The sequence below is a fragment of the Pseudorca crassidens genome, chromosome 6, assembly GCF_039906515.1.
Source record: "Pseudorca crassidens isolate mPseCra1 chromosome 6, mPseCra1.hap1, whole genome shotgun sequence".
Taxonomy (NCBI): domain Eukaryota; kingdom Metazoa; phylum Chordata; class Mammalia; order Artiodactyla; family Delphinidae; genus Pseudorca; species Pseudorca crassidens.
The window spans coordinates 80,528,582-80,544,904 of record NC_090301.1 but is presented as its reverse complement, the minus strand read 5'-3'; the positions used below and the strand labels follow the sequence as shown (position 1 = coordinate 80,544,904).

Sequence of the window (16,323 nt, the reverse complement as noted above, 5' to 3'; positions counted from 1 at the left end):
AGAACGTTGTTCGTATCAACAGCCCATTCCTTTTCATTATTGAGTAGTATTCCATTCTATGGAAATACTACATTTTGTTTATCTGTTTCCCAGTTGAGGGACTTTGGAGTTGTTTCAAGATTTTCGTGACTAGATTGCTATAAATATTTGTTTAGAGGTTTTTGTGTGAATATAGGCCTATCATTTCACTTTGGTAAATATCTAGGAGTGGAAAATTGGGCCATATGGATGTGTATACTGAACTTTGTAATAGCTATGAAACTATTTTTAGAGTGGCAGTACATTGTGCATTCCCAACAGCAATATACAAGAGTTCCAGTTGCTCTGCATCCTCATCAGAATTTGGTATCATCAGGGGTTTTTTTAACCATTATATTAAGTGTATAGCAGTATCTCATTGTGGTTTTAATTAGCATTTCATTAATGACTAGTGATACTGAGCGTCTTCTCCTGTGCTGCTGTCATCTGTATATCTTTTTTGGTAAAATGTATGTTCAAATCTTTTGTCCGTTGAAGAAATTTGATTGGTTGTTTTCTTCTTGTTGAGTTTTGAGAGTTCTTTATATATATTGGCTACAAGTCCTGTGTCAGATATATGATTTGCAAATATTTTCTCTGTCTTTTCATTCTGCCAACAGTTTTGTTTGCAGAGCCAATGTTTTTAATTTTGATAAAGTCTAATTTATTTATTCTTTTATGGATTGTGCTTATCTTAAAATTGTATATTTATATGTTAAAAGCCAAATTTATAAAAAACCAAAAGAATAAATTCCTCCTGGCACCAACAGATTATCTACAAATAGTACATTAGCTATGTCTCCTAAATGTGACATCAAACAAGAAGAAATTAGATAATTTATGCTGGAAGAACTAGATTACAGTTATGAAAGATGACATAAGGATCTCACAATATCAATTTTTAAAACACAGAACTAAAGACTTTTAGATTCTGTACCTTTGTAGTATGTAAATACATGAAATAAAATGTTTCATGGGGGCTTCAAACACCCATTCATTTATTAATCCATTTATTTCTTTAAAAATTTTTACTGAGCACCTACAATGAGCCAGACACTGTGTTCTGGATGATGGTACACAGATGAATATGAACGGAGATAGAACTTTGGACAAATAAATAAACAGGTTATAACACAATGTGGTAAGAACTATAGTTGGCATTTGTTCAAAGTAAACCATGCTTCTTTTTGCACAGGTGGTGGTTTCATCACACACATCTCAGTTTACAATTATTTTTCTGTGTGACGGGCCTTAATGTTTGTCTCTCTCATGGTCTATTCCAGGAGTATAAATACAATTTATGTTTTCTTCATAGTGGCTGGCACATAATACGAGCTAGATAAACAATCGTTGAATAAATAAAGTGCTTGCTATTGAAGTATAGAGAGGAAGAGTTGCTAACTCTGCTCCTGGGATCGCATTAAAAAGGTGACTTTTGAAGTGAGTCTTGAAGCAGAGGTAGGAATTTGCTGGTGGGGGTGGGGTGAGGCTGGGGAAGAAGAGAAGGGCAGCAGGGCAGCACTGTACAGTCTTAGCCCTGGGCATGTGAAGTCACACAACCCCTGTGGGAAGGACAAAAGGTCCCAGGAGGGTAGAATCATCCTATGTAGGGAAGTGTGGGGAGCAGCAGATGAAGCCGAAATGGAAGGCAGGGGTCAGGATGGGAAGGAAAGGCCTTGTCAACCAGGATAGGTTTGAACTTCATAGCGACGGAGTTGGGGAGACTGAAGGATTTTAAGCTTTTAAGTGACATGAGCAGTAGAGCAGTAAAGACTATGGCTGAAGCCTGGATAAGAGATGATAAGGGTGTGGCAGTGGCAACAGAGATGTTGAGGAGAGACAGACCTGAAAGCTATTCCAGGAGACCAAATTTATGGGACTTGGTGATTGATAAGATGTGAAGGGTAAAGTAGAAGGAGAATTTAAAGTTTTAGCTCTTCTGATGCCTGGAGAGTATCGTATGTAGGGAGTTAACATATTATTTTTTTTCCTGATTAATAAGTATTACATGTTCTTTAGAAAATATAGGAAAGCATAAAGAAGAAAAAAAATCAGCTCTTATCTCAGCGCACAGAAATAACCACTGCTGATATTCTGAGTGCCTATCCTATCATTCTTCTAAAATAGATCCTAAGGATTCTATCTCCACAAGAAATCCACGGTCTCATGAACAACATTAATATATTGAATTTAATTTTGAACCCAAATGTTAAGTTTTGACTATACTGTGAGCTGAGTCAATTTTTTAAAAAAATCAAGTGAATTAGGTACATGGGTGGGAACTTCCAAAGAAAGAATTTCTTCCCTGGAAACTAAATAAGGGGCAGCGATGACACCCAGGACATGCCCTCATTCGTACCAGATTCTCAGAGGTGACCTGCCCAGTCACTGAGGGACATTTCCAGGTTCCGTTTCATTAATTCATGTTCAATTCATTCAATGTGCTGATCCCTGCAGGAAGGCAGCTCTGCAGTGATCACCTCCCGTGTCCAAATGTTTGGAGTGCTAATTATTTTTGCCCACTTGAACCTAGAGCTTGTGTGAACCTGTGCACATAAACTAAGTAAGAGAAAAACTTTCTGAGGTCCAGGAGCTGTGAATCAAAAACGCATTATTTGAGACCCTTCCAGATAGAGGAAATGGGAGGGAAGTTTAAAAAAAAAAAAGAAAAGGATATTTTTATGTTGAGAGGAGCGGGGAGGAGCAGAGTCAGGAAGATTCAGAGGATGTCTGCCTGAAAAGAAGCTCGAACAATAGAAAAGCTAAGGAGGAGAGAAAGGGGGCTCAACGATGGACAAATGTATCCACTGGGGCGGGCCGTCCTAGCGAAGGTAGCCTGCAGGCCAGGTACCAAGCGGAGGTGCTGCAGCTGGGGGCGAGCTCCCGGCTCCCGGACGGAACCCTTCCTCCCGACCTTCCCGGGGACCTTCCCTCGTCACGCCCGCCCCCGCCCCGGTCCTCGCCTGCCCTCAGCGGTGCTCAGAGGGTAGGCGGGTCCGCTTCCACTCTGAGGCTCTGGATTGAAAAGTCCCCGAGAGTCAAGTATGATTTACAACAGGAAAGAGAAAAATCAATACCTGCAGAGAGGTTTGGGGATGGGGGGTGGCGGTTACTTGAGGCAAACGTTTGGCAGAGGGTGGGAGAATTCTGCCTTGGGCTTTTCCCACCAAACCTACAACCCGACTCCCACTTCTTCACGAGGATCTGCCATCACCAACCCCGGCTCTCTCCCCAACTCCGTCGCCCGCCCCGCGGCGTGCGTCTTCTATTGCAAACGTCAGGTGGTCTAGGTTTGCCCTGAGTAAGGAGCTCGACGTGCTTTTCAGCTGTGGTTCTTAGGTGCCGGGGGTTTCCCACGGCCCTGGGGGTGGCGGGGAGTAGGCTTTGGCTGGGGCCATTTCACACGGCCAGGCTTTCCCTCACTCAGCTACTGGCCAGGGTGAAGCGAGCGGCGCAGGGGGTCGCTCACAGGAAAGGGGCAGTGCAACCTGAGCAAACATTGCTAGTTTTGAACGCTCACCGCGAACGGGCTTCAAGGGCAGCTCTCATATCCTCCCGGTTCCGTCCGCGGAACTCGGCAGACTCACTCTGCCGGCCGAAGCGCGGAGCCGGGCACCCCAGCTGCGCGGAGCCAGCAGCTCCGGCCCGCCTGAGTTTGGACACTGGGCGCTCAGGCAGACTCTCCCGGAGTTGGGTCGCGCGCTCCGGACCAATGAGCGTGCCCCGTGGAGGGCTCGGCTCCCCCCCGCGCGCGCTGATTGGTCCCGCGGCCGGCTAGGCCGGGCAGGCCAGTAGCTGCTGCGGGAGGAGGCGAGGGCCCGGCGCGAGTGGGAGTGGCGCGCGCCCCCCGCCGCCCTGTCCCTCCCCGCCGCGTTCCCTCCTTCTTTTCCTCCCTCCCTCGCTCGCTCGCTCGTTCCCTCCTCGCACTCCCCGGTTCCGGCCGCGCGCTGGCGGGGCTCCGCATTGCACACTCCGGGGGCGCCGCAGTGTTCGTGGGATGGAGCAGCGGGCTGCCGCTGGCGGCCGGAATCCGCGTGCAGCCCGGGTGAGTAGAGGCGGGCTTCCCGGGAGAGCACAAAAGGAAACGGGGCTCCTGCCAGCGGCCCGAGCTTATGCGGGGCCTGGGCCAACCACGGAGTGGGCTGAGTCCCTGGAACTACCGAGTGCTAGGACAGTATTTCCCCCCACAGCCCCTGGCCAGCAGAGCTGGTGTCTTCGCTTCTGCATCCCTCTCCGGTGTTTTGCCCCCGAGTGGGCAGTCCGCACTGCGCGCAGCCTGGGCAGGTCCGGAGGGGCGTGTGTGCGTGTGTGTAGTGCTGGTGCTCTGGGGGTGGGATGGAAATGTCAGGAGCTGCCAAATTCACCGCTGGAGGAATCTTTCCCAAGAGTAATTCAGCACCTTCCCAGGGCCAGGCATGCGTCCACCAGGAACTCCAGCCGGAGGGAGAACCGGGGAGGCGGAGTGGCAGCGCCCCACATGTTGCTGCGGGGCGGGCGGGGGGTGGCGGTGGGCGGCGGCCATGGCCCGGCTGCGCCCACCCAGAACCAATGCGGTGGGGCGGTGAGCTGGGGCGCTTCCAGCCGTCGCGCTAACGGGCAAGGCCCTCCGACTGCCCACTATGGGGGTTCGGCGAGGTGGCGTCCACCCACTGAGCCAGAGCTTCGCCTGGGCTTGACTTGGCGACCCGCTTTTCTCTACATTAAAAGCAGTTCCATTGATTACATTTGGTTAAACATTCTATTTTAGCCTAAAGCTCTCTATCGGTCGGTCTATCTGACTCGCTCTGACCCCCGCCGCGATCTCACCAGCTCCACTCCCCCAACCCCTGCCTCGACCCTATTCCTCACAGTGAGGTTCAAAACTTGATGTTTGAGCATGATTTGTATCCGGCGTGGTCCCTGGCATCTCAGATATCACAATCATTTGCCGTTTCCTAGGGGAGTCCAAGGACTTGTTGTAATTTGGGGGGTGGGGGTGGGGCGGGACATTGAGGAGGGAGCAACTCTTTGGTAGGGAGCTAGTTGGTAGAATAGCGTTGACCTACCAGAGCCATATGACAAAAAGAATGTTAAGCTTCTCCCTCTGGTAACTCACCCAAGGTGTGACCTCCAAAATTCAGTTTTCTTTGTGGGAGGCTAGGGAGTTTAGATTCTCCCGGGGAAAGGTTATTTCTTGTTAAATTGACTTACAGTGACATATGCTCTGTTCTGCTCTTCACTGGCCAGCCATTGCAGATGCCTTGATATTATTAGGGCAATTCCCTTAAAGCCATTACGTTTTCTTACTCGAAGTAGCTCTTTGAAATTTTAGATCTGCACCCTATTTCTCTAGAAGACGTTAATGGTTACTGTATATGTGCTCATGTGTACCAAGTTTGCAAAAGATATTTGTGCAATCGTCCATGAAATGGCTTAATACACATTTATGGTAAACCCATTTAAATGTAAAACATCTATCTGCTTTCAATTTTACTTTCCTCCTTGACCAAAGGCACTAGACTGAAACAGGGCTTAAAAGAGGCTTCCTTGTTTAAAAAGAGGTTTTACAGAACTCTAGTCCTGAGAGCAAACAGTACGCTTTTGAGCTTGTAGGCACACAAAGGCTGTTAAAAACTGTAAATTCGTTTTTTGGGGTTAAAAATATCAGAAATGCTTCCAGACCAAAAAGGGTAGCTACAATGCATAGGTCTACATTTTGAAGCTGTTGACAGTCTTTATAAGATGAATGTTTATAGCACAGAATGCATAAACGGGACTGATTATAGCAAATAATGCCAAGTAAAAAACCATACTTTGCATCATATGTACGGTTTACATGGCACACTGGAATCTACTATTAAAGTATCTGTGAGGAAGTCACCCTGATTTTACAGGTGGAACAGCTGAGGCTCTCAGAAGTTGAGTGACTTTTCCAAGGTGAATAGCAGAGTTCAAGTCAAGTTTTTTTCCCAAGTTCTTCCCTCCCTTGCTCCCTCCCTCCCTTTCTTCATGCTGGGCTTCCTTCTTTCCTAGTTCTAATTTCTGTACCTCTTTTTACTATTCAGCGCATAGCTTCCGGACCATTATGTACCATTCCCAAAAGGCTTTGCTCTCTGCAAAGTACCACATAGCTCCCTGTAAGGTGAGGGCTGATAAACATTTAAGGAGAAAGCTAATAATGGATTTTAAGGAACTATCCTTTTCCAAGGGGCATATTATTTTTATTAATGAGTTGTTAAATATACAAGTAATCAAAACCCTGAAGAATGATGGCCTTATGGTAGTGCTTCAGAAAAATCAAGTGACTAATAGTGGCATAGATGTTTGAGAAATACGTAAGTCTCCCACTCTATAAGCAGAAACTCCTCATAAGTTCAATAGACAATTACAGTGAAGCCCTAATAAATGATTATTTCATTAGTGTCATTTGAATTTTAAAAAGAGTTGACAAAACAGATTACTTAAATAAACCCAGAGCCACTCTGGAAAAAAAAAAAAAACCTCACTCATCAAAAGTCCTGAAATCCTCGCTAACTAGTTTACAAATGCAACAGAAAACATTGATTAAAGAGAAATCATGTTTTCACTTGCATAGCTAGCAATAAGGGGCTTACAGCTATCTGTCTATCTGATTATTTATTAAAAACCCATCATTTACACATCTTTTCTTGGAAAACTATTGCTCATGATCTTTATTTATGACACATTGCATAATATTTTTTAAGATGAGTAGAATTAATTTTGTTTGGATTAATGTAGGTAGAAATATTTGAAGGGTCAGTTTATTAAATTAAGCCCCTGAAGGGTGACAGATCCCAAGCACACTGAAAATGAGATGGCCAAAAATGAATGTGGAAAAATTCTTGCAGTGGAGTCCCAAAATAATAATGAAAGACTCTTACATACTGTGAAAGGAGAATTGTGGAAATACTTGGCTTACATTGTACCAAACAGATACTCAGAGATAAAAAGAGAACACAGTATAAATGAATTCTTTGCTTCTGCTTTTGCTGAGTAACATTCTTATACCCAGGCTTTCCCAGGCAGTAAACACACTGGAGGTAATAGATCAAGAGATGGCAAGTGCTCAGGATATTCCAGACCCAATCAACAGACTAGATACTAAATCACCAAGATGGCCATCACTCAAGTGTGTTGAACCTTAGTGTGTAAATGACAGCTCTCTGGGGCATTGGCTGGCGGCCTCGCGGGGCTTTTGTCAGGGGAGGAGTTTCAGGGGGGACCCTGCAGCCATCAGGCCAGATCCATGTCCCTATAGATCAGTATTCAAAGTGAACACAGATTACAGTTAGTACAACTTATTTTGGAGAAAGGGGGAATAATGTATTAGAGTTTAAGGAGGAAATATATTTGTGGCTAAAGTGTTGCCCAAAATATGATATTTTTAAACTTTCAGAAAGCCTGACTGGATTTCAAATCCTGGTTCCTCCCTATTCATGAATTTTTTTTTGGCCAAGAAACAAGAAACAGAGAGTGGAGATAGACACTTCTCTGAATGGACAAATAAGCTCTTCCAGGAACTGGTTTGTGGATGGTTTTATTTAAACTTTTATAAATGTCTGTAGATGGTATGTAGTTCTTATGGGTAAGTGAAAACTACACTGATAAAGTTGAATCATAGGAATAACTAAAAAGACAGCCTAAATGGGAAGAAAAATAATAGAAGATTAAAGTCAAAATGGAAGATTGAAGATAAGTGTATTTGAGAAAAGCAATTTGGGAAAAGCAAAAGTGTATTTGGGAAAAAAGTGTAATTGGGAAAAGTGTATTTGGGAAAAGCACATTTATAGGAGATGGTTTTGGATTCCATTCCCATCAGAGGTCAGTATAGCTGGATAATATTCTCTCAGCTTTCTTAAAAAAAAAGTGTGTCCACCAAGTTAATGTTAAGAAAAGGATATAAAATTCTATATTAGTGTGATACCATTAAAAGTGTGTAGTTGAGTTAGTTTGTATAAATCTTCTTTCCATATCTGTTCATCTATCTATTATAGAAGGAAATGCATCAGTACATTAATAATGACTATCTCTGGGTATTATGGGATTGCAAATGTTTTTATTATCTTTCTTTACTTCAGTATTTTCCAAATTTTCTTCAATGAACATGTATTGCTCTTAGAAGAAAAAGTATTATGGAAATAATATATAGTGTTGTAACCTCAGATTTCAAATAGTCTTACTATAACAAAGGCTCATTTGATTGTCATTTCTATGTCTTCTGTAAATCTGCATTTGAAAAATTTGCCTGTTTTTTCCCCCTGAATTCCCTATATATGAAAGGCAGCATGTTTAAATAATTTTTTTTTTTTGTATTTGATACTAAGGAAAAGTGTGGCTGAATATGAGCACTGTGCTTTCCTTAGACAGTGAGAACTGGGAAATCAAAAGTCGTTCTGTTTTTGCTATAACTATCAGGATATGAAGAACCAAGTTAATGGAAGCTGGTGTGTCTTGTAACAACTCCATAGACAAAGGATCCCATAAGGGATGTGCCCAGTTTCCAGAGCCATGGCCCTCAGAGAAGCCCCAAGTATGATGTCCCCATCAGATAATTTTAGTTTTCTCTCAGTCTACCAATTAGGGGTAGGGGTCATAGTTATAACTAGTGGCTAGCTACCATAACTAGTAGCCTAATTGACATTTTTACCCTTATGAGGTTGCTGCAAAGGAAGAGCTATACAGATACTGGAAGTCAAATTCTCATGCACACAGTTACAAATACAGTGAACTTGGATTATTTTTCCTGAAAATATAGAACTAGAACACATCTGTTGATATTTGAAAGCAAGGGGGTTCAGACAGGAAGTAATAAGCTCAAAGACTGTAATACCCTTATCTCCTGTCATGCATCCCACTTGCCCATCCTTACTCTCTCTTTTGCCAAGAGGAGCTGCAGGCTAAAATTAAAAATAGATTCCAAAAAACATTCAGGTGTATGCATGAATGATTACCACATCATGGATTGTTAGGCAAAACAGAAGTACTGGGCGTGAAATCTTCATCTTTTTGTAGAAGCCATAGATATAAGAATTCTTAAAGCCAAGATTGTCCTATCTCTGACATTTTTTTAAAAAAATCATGATTGTTACTTGAGTTATCAAAACAAGTATCTCTAAGCATTCTAAATGATTACATAACAATACAGTTAATGTGTTTGGGTGGTAGGATTTTGGATAAACATTTTCAAAAATATATTTCTTAATATTTTATGCCCTAAAACGCAGGATAAGTAAAGATTGCATTATTCTCATCCCATTTCCCCCCTTTTCAAGAAGTACCCCCTTCCTTCAAATCAAGAAGTATCAGATTTGCAGTATATAAACTAGCAAATGTACACATTATTTGTTTCCATCAAGACATCTAGAAATACTAGTTTCTTTATACCATTAAAGCAATTTAGATAATATATACACTTACTTGCACTTATAGTAATAGCATTTATTACTCTGCTTTTTATTTGTATGGCTTTTCATCTGCAGGACTCTACCTGCTTATGAGGGATTCTGCGACTCTTCCATTGGCAGAGAGGGCAGTGTAGAGCAATGTTAGAGGCCTGGAATTTCCCATGTTGTAATTCTGGCCCTGCCAGTTGCCAACGCTGTGACCTTAGGCAAGTTATTTAGTTTCCTCCAGTTTAACTGGTGACCATTAACTAGCTGACTGACCTTTAGCAAGTTAGGCACCCAGTGTCTGGGCTTCATCTGCTTCAACTATAAAATCAAGGGGTTGCACTAATTAAACTTTAAATTCCTAGGTGAGGAGGAACCAACCTATATTTTTTGACATTTAAAACTACCCAGTAATGCTGATCTAATAAAATGGTTTTGAGCAACTAGAAGTGTGGCGTAATGTTGGTATTTAGAACAAACTAAGTTAAGAAGACAGAGTTCTTGGAGATCTATGATAAAAAATTTAAAGTATCTAGCATATCTCCCTGGAATTTGTTCTTTTCTTGCTATGTAGATCTTGCCTGTTCTTTCGACTTGATTATCCATGCGGAATACATTTAATTTCTTAGAACTTTTTATCTTAAAGATAAAAAAGTTGACTTTCAAGTGTTCTAAAAATGTTAACTCTTAAAAATACTGACTTTAATAGAAGTAATATTCTGAATTTATGTAAGATCTTTCTGTACAAGATCAAAGGAATGGTATTAAGAAGTACATGGTTTTTCTTTTATGTATAACTTCATAGAAGGATTTCCCTTTATGGAATTTTTAAAATTCATATTCCCAGTCACCCAACCGAATGAATGCACAGAAACTTTTGTAGCAATTCTGACTTGTTCTTGGTCAGTGTGTCCTTAGTCAGGAGTGTCCTTTTATCCAGTATTTCCCAACTGACAATTCTTTTTAAACCTTCAAGGCCTAGTTCAAATGCAGTCTCCCCAAAGAAGCGTTTTCTCCTCATTTACATCAGTGTACATTTTCCTCTTTTACGTATACCTGTATTTTGTACTAACTTACTGTTTTTTACATTCTAGCTTATTTACATCATGTCTTATTTCTCTTGAATGCTGGCATGAGTATATTGTCTTGCACAGAGTAAGCCTTCAAAGAATATGTTGAATAGACTTACTACTTTCATAGAGAAAAAGCTGTAAGGGTTGGGGGTGGGCTGGGGGGTAGGGGAGGGGAGGGGGATCTCAGAAGATTGATTTAGATGGAAGGGATAGGTTTGGGTTTTGTAGTTTATGACAATTGCCATCTAAGTTTAGTCTCTGGATGTCCACCAGGAACAAATAAATATCACAAGCTGTGACTGTTCTCCTCAGAGACACTTCGCTGCTTTTGTTTCCTAGGAGTACCCTCTAGATATTGAGGGTCTTTACTGAATAGACTCTAAGCCATCAATCACCATGACCTAGGACTTGGGCAAGTTAGATGTGCCGTCTTCCCACCTGGAAATAAAAAGCTGGCTGTTTCACACTTTCATACTAAGCTGTACTGTGCTTTTTAGAAGTATATAGATAATTTCTGCTAAACCAAAAACAACAGAAAGGTTCAAGGAAGAAAATAATCATTTCTCTTCCCATCACCCAGATTTAATTATTCGTATGTAATTTCTTACTTCCTTAGTTGCATTCTTTTTCTCTAGGTTACATGGTGGCTACCTAGCTATATGTATATAGCATATGTTCAATGTGTTTGATCTTTATCCTTAATAGCATAAAATAGAAGACAATATATCAAACTTGCCATATATAGGTAAAGATATACAAAGTCCTTCTTGGCTGTTGAAAACTCTTTGCATGAGTTTTCAACACACAGTTCGGGCTGATGCTTTTTAAACAGAGAGCTAGACAAGGCTAGATCTGTTTAGTCTCTAATAGCCAGGATTCTTCTTCCTGTTCCATTGTCATAGGTTGGAATCACAGCCAGCTGACTTAAAATGTTGTTTTGGGGGCGCCAGGTGAGATGTGGCTGGATCAGCATCAACTCCACCCAGTTCTGAGAAATAACTCAGAGTTCATTTTCTCCTGTTACCCATAGTGTTATTCTTTGGGAGAGCCAAACCAGGCAAGTAAAAATCAACAGGATGCAACAGATATTTTTCCCATCAAAGCTATTTGGAGGCTCAACTTTCTAAATGAAAGGCAATACATATCATATAATGGAATAGCAATTTAAAGAGAGGTACTGTTTGTAATGGTACTTTCTTCTCAGCTTGGGAACTACGTCAGAGAGACCTTTGCTAGAAGGGGTAATTTTCAGCTAGGCCAAGCAAATTCAAGAAATGTTGAATGCTGTCGCACCCAGAAGACATTTCAGGCAAGTGGGTAAACTCATTTCCTACAGTTTCTGGGAGGTTTTGACCTTGCAGGAGGGTTTCAGATCTCTCCTGGAACAGTGTCCTGAATAAGGTTGAACATGGGAAATGGAAAGAAGGAAAAGAGTACAGAAAAGAAGGATCTGGAGGACTTACAATAAGGAAAGGATCACCTGCTTTATAACTGATTGAAGAAAACTTTCCAGTCCTATCTGATTCCACTCTTAATCTGGGGAAGCCCTAAAATATACAGAAATAAATTTGAGGAGAGCCACAAAGCTCTGTCTGCCTTAAGTTATCTGCTGTGTTCCTGCTGCAGCCTCCATTAGGGCCACTCGGGTGCTGAGTCATAGTCTCAACTGTAGAGTCTAAAAGATTACTGTTAAAAGGCTTTCCTCAGGGGAAGCACGTGCTGGCTGATGAATGGATCCAAGCTGGTTAACAACTGCGTATTGGTCACGTAGGCAAGTAAAAGTTGAGGGACTCTAAGTCTCCAAGGGGACCGAGACAGAGACACAGAAGAGGCAACGATTTTGTGGTGAGATATGGGTGGAAACGAAAGATGTTGGGATCTTTGCTTATTTCCCACTTTTAATCTAAACTCTCATCAGGCTATTTGCTGAATTATCAACCACCAGTTCCTTAGCGGATTTTGGCCAAGCCAGTTAACTTCTTTGAACGTCTGTTTCCTCATTTGTAAAATGACTGTACACGATCAGCCCTTCTAGAGCAGGATCTGCAGGAAGAGACACTGGTTCCTTGGGATGCTGAGGGAAATAAAAGTCCAATGGTCAAAAGTGTTTGGGAAACAATGGGTTAAATGCTTTTCAATTGCAAGACTTTTCAGAACTTTTAGGAAGTGAATGATCATTCTAAATACCTGAAAGGTGGTATACTCTTTGGGGAAAACCAAACCTGTTTGACAATGGAACCCATTTTGAAGGTGCATCTTTTGGGTCGGTGTTCTGTGCAACACCAAATATTGGACTAGCTTTGTCTGAGGTCCTTCTGGGTTTTAAATTCTGTGAATCTACAGTTACATAGTATGTCTCTCTTCCTGTTTCTTTTCTAGCTAGCCCCTTGCCTCTTATCTTGAAGAGTTTTTATGTTGTATAAACCTTGTGATCAAAAATGTACTCTGGAGCTTCCCTGGTGGCGCAGTGGTTGAGAATCTGCCTGCCAATGCAGGGGACACGGGTTCGAGCCCTGGTCTGGGAAGATCCCACGTGCCGCGGAGCAACTAGGCCCGTGAGCCACAACTACTGAGCCTGCGCGTCTGGAGCCTGTGCTCCGCAACAAGAGAGGCCTCGACAGTGAGAGGCCCGCGCACTGCGATGCAGAGTGGCCCCCGCTCACGCAACTAGAGAAAGCCCTCGCACAGAAACGAAGACCCAACCCAGCCAAAAATAAATAAATTAATTAATTAATTAAAAAAAAGAATGTACTCTGTTAGAAAATCCCTGCGTCTACTTTAAGAAGACACTAGGAGAGTGCAAACTTGCAAGCTATGCACTTTCCCTTAACCTTTGTATTTTAGACTACATAAAGTCACAGAGAGTCAAAACAGAAATAATGAATTCCCCAAATACACACACACACACACCCTAACAAAAATATTGAAACGTTTATTAATAGACGGGATAATATTTCATAAAGGAACAATTTATAAAAGACTGTTCATTCTGACAGAGGCATTTCTGAGCAAAGCAGTGCAATTAACCACAGAGCTGTAGCATAAATATGAAAAGATGAATACTGAACGTATACAAAATGTGCACTGTTCTTCCCTTCATCTTCAGGATTACAGAAGACGTTTATCACACATCGCCTCACCGACACCAATCTAGTTGGCTCCTGCCAGATTCACCCTTTGCTGGATGAGGAGCTCGTAAAAGTGGGAGTGTTTTGTGGAGGGAGTGGCAGCGGAAGTTCAGGGCACAGCGTGGCTGGGTCTGGATTCTGCCGCCTCTTGCTGAAATAGCTCCCCTTTCAGAGGTTGTTGGGGATTGGCGGGAAATAGGGCGTAACTCTGGGTTAGAGAGAATAAGTATTCACGATGCCTATTTTTCATACTGTCATCATTGTACTTTGTGACTTCTCTGCAGTTAGAATAATCTAAATCTCTCCAGGTAACCTATAGCAGACAACTTTCAGTGGGCTGTGAGTTCAGTTTTCTTGATATGTTTTTAAAGAGATAATTTTTTAGATAATGTTAGGATACAAAAGCCAAAATATGATAATAATTTCCCTTTTACAATTAAATTAAATTTACATGTTATACTATTTCTAAAGTTTGGTTGTCTGTCCTCCACCCTTGTTTAAAATTTTTAAGAATCTTTGTCAAATGTTCTGTTATTTGAATTCAGGCTTATCTCTGATGAAACATCAATATTCCTATTTAGTTTTTCTTGTCTTGTTAAAATAGTTGGAATTAGTTGTACGCATTTAATTATATTTTTATACTCTAAATTGAGTTTTGAAATTTGGTGAACAATTTGTAACTATTTTTTTCCCAAGTGATAATATACATATTATCATATTGGCTTGATTCATAAGACTTTCCTCACCTCCTTGCACTGTCTCCACAAGGATTCCAAGCTGCGCTGTGCCTAGATTTTTGAATTCAGCTTTCTTATTTTTAGAGGCTGCCTTTTCTCTTCCCTTAAACATACGAACAGAGCTTTTAGTTCATTGCGCGTTGCAAGCCCTGGCACAGACTAGATGCTCAGCAGATATCTGATGAGCAGACATTCTCCCTAGTCCATCAGTGTTTGCTGAATAAATTAACAGATTAGTTAACGAGCAGTGCTTCCTGTTAATTGTCACCACTGTTATTCCAGTAACGTAACCATTACCTACCATACAAGGCTGTTTTCTTAACAATTAAAAGTAAATTTTTTATAACCCACCAACGTGATGCTAATTAATGTTTAATGTTCATTTTCCTGCTTCGAAAGGTACTCAGATAAAAGAATTCTACTCGGAAAGTTTTGCACAGATTTCACAAAACCGAACAGATGTAGTTGGTTCTGTACCACAGAAGCTCAATGAACTTTGGAGGAGACCCGAGTCTTCTCACATAGGAAAGAGATGCTCTCTGTGGGACTGAACCCAAGTGCCTTAAAACCCCTAAGTAGGCTTTGTTTTGGCGTGTTACAGCATTCCCCCTTTGGAATGTTCAGTCAGTTTAGGGATGCTGATTTCCGTAAAGCTTTCAGCATAAACTTCATCTTATGTGAAAAAGAATTTGGTTTGCGTTTGGTCTGTACTTGATTGTTGATGCTTTATAGGCTGTACTCTGGATGTGTAGAAAGATTGTCTTCCTAGCCATTTTTTAGACTTCTTGACTAGTAAGTCTCCTTTGTTAAAGATTAGTTGTTTGAAAAAGGAAACAGACTCCCAGATACAGAGAACAAACAAATAGTGGTTATCAGTGGGGAGAGGGAGTGGGGGAGGGGAAAGACAGGGGTAGGGGACTGAGGTACAAACTATTATGTATAAAATAAATAAGCTACAAGGTTATATTGCTCAACACAGGGCCTATAGCTAGTATTTTATAATAACTATAAATGCAGTATAACCTTTAAAAATTGTGAATCACCACGTTGTACACCTGTACCATATAATATTGTACATCAGCTATAGCTCAATAAAGAAAAGAGATGATAGGGTATATATCCTCTTTTGAAACAGGAGGGGGAAAGTCTCCTCCTTTCTCTGTTGCTTTCCTCCAATATCCGTAATTTCCTACCAATTTGTCTAGGGCTTTACCAGCATCACCACTTGGCAAAGTGAAGTTGATTTATGAAAAGCACTTGCTTATTTTATTTTATTATTATTTTTAAATTTTTATTATTATTTTTTTTGCGGTACGCTCACTGCCGCGGCCTCTCCCGTTGCGGAGCACAGGCTCCGGACGTGCAGGCTCAGCGGCCATAGCTCACGGGCCCAGCCACTCCGCGGCATGTGGGATCCTCCCGGACCAGGGCACGAACCCGTGTCCCCTGCATCGGCAGGCGGACTCTCAACCACTGCGCCTCCAGGGAAGCCCAAGCACTTGCTTATTTTAATAATCAGGCTAATGACAAAAGAACTCAAATGACTTGTTTGGGGGCTTGGCATTGAAGTTGATTTTATTTGCTGTAATCTACCCAACAAATGACAGTACTAAGGTTTCCTTTCCCATCTTTTTTGGGCAGGTGTTTGTGTCATTTTTTTGGCAGCACTGAAGAAACTGTCTCTTACTGAGCTTTAAGTTTGAATAGCTTTGAAATCTTGAAAAAATAGTTATATCTTTTAATACTGCATCAACACTGTCTACATTTAACATGTCCCAAAATTCGAATGACTGAATATTTTATACTTGCCAGTGCAAACACAGCAATAATTAAGCAACAAGTTCTTCTTTTCTGGGCCCTACCCAAAGATATAAAAAGAAAGGGTAAGGCATGGGAACTGTCCTCATAGAACTTGGAATGGCTTCTCTCTGTGTCTGTCTTGAAATATTTGAGAACGAACTCATGCCAATCACAGTTC

The 16,323-nt window shown here is 41.6% G+C and overlaps 1 protein-coding gene and 1 long non-coding RNA gene across 3 annotated transcripts in view; one reads left to right on the top strand and one right to left on the bottom strand.

Annotated features, from left to right (window-relative positions):
- Positions 1-3,664, bottom strand: part of LOC137226663 (uncharacterized) — a 230,345-nt gene extending 226,681 nt beyond the window's left edge. For both annotated transcript variants that reach the window (XR_010944464.1, XR_010944465.1), the window contains exon 1: positions 3,539-3,664. This is a non-coding gene — a long non-coding RNA (uncharacterized lncRNA). The remainder of the gene's footprint in view (positions 1-3,538) is intronic.
- A 262-nt stretch (positions 3,665-3,926) lies between these two features.
- Positions 3,927-16,323, top strand: part of LYPD6 (LY6/PLAUR domain containing 6) — a 110,624-nt gene continuing 98,227 nt past the window's right edge. The window contains exon 1 of the mRNA XM_067741988.1: positions 3,927-4,063. The gene's annotated coding sequence lies outside the window, so the exon portion shown is untranslated. The remainder of the gene's footprint in view (positions 4,064-16,323) is intronic.